A 2,500-nucleotide genomic window follows, 5' to 3' on the forward strand; every position below is an offset into this window, starting at 1 on the left:
AAAGAGCTACACCCACACACACACACACACACACACACACACACACACACACACACACACTGACCATATATTAACACACATTTGCAGATATTTTGAATTAAAGTTTAAGGCTACAATCTTAGAAAAGGTTCATGGCTTTGAGAGATTTTTTGGGGTTCAAAAAAAAATGTGGACAGTCGCAGAAGCGCAGAACCCGTGAATGTTCCAAATTTTCTCTGCATTGTTCTGGATCTCATCCAGTGTTCCTGAGAAAAAAGAGGTTAAAAATAGCAAAGCAAACAGATTTCTTTTTATTTCTTTTTCTATTTTCTATTTCAGTTTTGTTTACTGAATAAAACTTCAAGTCCAGCTTCACCTCTGACTGATACACACACACACACAATGGAGCCTGGTGTACTGTGAGTGTGTGTGTGAGTGTGTGTGTGTGTGAGTGTGTGTGTGTGCATGTTTTGGTGCATTTATAAGTAGGCATGTTGTAGGTATTTGCAGTTACATTAGCGTTGCCTCTCTGCCCACCTGACTGTCTGTCCATTTGCCTCTCTGCATCTCTGCCCCTCCGTCCCTCTGCCCTGTGCATCTCTGCCCCTCTGCCTCACTGCCCCTCTGCCCCTCTGCCCCTCTGCCCCTCTGCCATGCAGGTTAATGAATGAACATTGGGTTTTTTGTGTAATAGTTGAGTCTGTCTGATGAAGCTGAATAAGGATAGGATCAGGATTGGATCAGGATCAGGATGAGGATCAGGATCAGGATCAGGACTGGGATCAGGATCAGGACTGGGATCAGGATCAGGACTGGGATCAGGATCAGGACTGGGATGAGGATGAGGATCAGGATGAGGATGAGGATCAGGACTGGGATGAGGATCAGGACTTGGATGAGGATCAGGATGAGGATGAGGATCAGGACTGGGATGAGGATCAGGACTGGGATGAGGATCAGGATGAGGATGAGGATCAGGACTGGGATGAGGATCAGGATCAGGACTGGGATGAGGATCAGGATGAGGATGAGGAGTGGATTCAGCAGGAGTGACTGGATCACTAAAGGGATGATTGAGTCTGTTGAGATTTGAGAAGGTTACTTTGGGTCAAGTTCATGGATCCCTGGTGCCTGATGAGACACAGACAGACAGAGGGAAAAGCTCGTTATATTTAATAAATTAATTAAAGCTCATCAGCATGCAGCTGAGACGAAGAACAACGAAGAAACTCCAGCTGGTTTATAGAGAAAAGATGGAGTGAGTTTTACACCAAGACTTTTACAGAGTTAAATTACTGCCTTACATTTCTACTTCATTTCTTTTCTTCTTAAACACTGTGGAGTGTGAAAGACAACATTGTGACTTTTTCTAAAAACAAATATTGTTTATTCACCTGTTTCTTTACTTTTAGCTCCAGAGACACTCTAACATTGGAATAAACAGTAATGAGAGGAAAAGTGATGAAAAAAAATCACAAAATCACACATTTAGCTGAAAAACTAAACTAAAAGAAAATCAAAGCTGGTGAAAAGTTATCTGTTTGTTTACTGGACGTTGAATGTGTGTGAGGTAACACACGGTCATCACAGTGAAAGTGTTTGAATAGTTTTTTATTTATTTTATTATATCCAAAATACCCCTCCCACACTGCTTTTTTATTTATTTATTTATTTATTTATTTATTTATTTATTTATTTATTTATTTAGTATTTGTTGATGCTGTTTGTTGTCTGTAAGCATTTTGTCATCAGTACAAAATGAAGGTTAAAAAGAGGTGGCTTTTCCAGCTGTCCCTGAGACCCTTACATCTCCTCAGTTCCACTGGTTCCATTTGGGTTCTCTTCTCTGAAACACTCACAGAACGAGTGGTGAGGAATTTCATTCAGTTTAATCAGGACGTTTCACAGAACGGATCAGTGTTCAGTAAAACACACGTGTGTGATCACCTCAGGAGGTTTTATTGTGTCGTGTTTCTTGTTATGTAACTTAAATGAGAAATCAGACGCTATGATATGACGAGCGTTAAACACTTTCACACCTCAGGTTGTCTCTCACCTGCTCTGATTAACCCTCTCCCACCCTGCTGTCGCACGCCCCGCCTCTCTCACTTCCTGTTGTCCAGATCTAACACGCCGATGGGTAGTCTGCATTCCCGACTCGGAGATCCTGCAGGTAGCCCTGGATTCCCTGAGTGCACCTAAGCTAATGCAGTGCTAATATTGGTCCTGCCTCGAGCCAGCAGATGTAGCAGCTACGACCAGAAGATTTATTGACACTGAACTTTTATCCGCAGAAAATTGTTTCACTTCCAGAAAGTTCCACGTTCAGACAGATCATGGAGCATGAACACGGAAGGCAGTGCAGTAGATAAGTAAGCAGGAGGGATCAGTAGAAAGCCAGAGGAATTATAAAGTCTCTCAGAAGGTGTGAAGTGAAAATCCTTCACAGGCTGCAAAATTGACCCGAGGTGCGAGATGAGATCCTGTAGTATAATAAACCCTGACCTGGACACACACTCTT

At 42.4% G+C, this 2,500-nt stretch overlaps 1 protein-coding gene across 12 annotated transcripts in view; it reads left to right on the forward strand.

The window, feature by feature from the left end:
• Positions 1 to 2,500, forward strand: part of cnksr2a (connector enhancer of kinase suppressor of Ras 2a) — a 118,787-nt gene that overhangs the window by 17,376 nt on the left and 98,911 nt on the right. The gene's annotated exons all lie outside the window — the stretch shown is intronic.

This window comes from Hemibagrus wyckioides, linkage group LG23 (genome assembly GCF_019097595.1).
Source record: "Hemibagrus wyckioides isolate EC202008001 linkage group LG23, SWU_Hwy_1.0, whole genome shotgun sequence".
NCBI lineage: Eukaryota > Metazoa > Chordata > Actinopteri > Siluriformes > Bagridae > Hemibagrus > Hemibagrus wyckioides.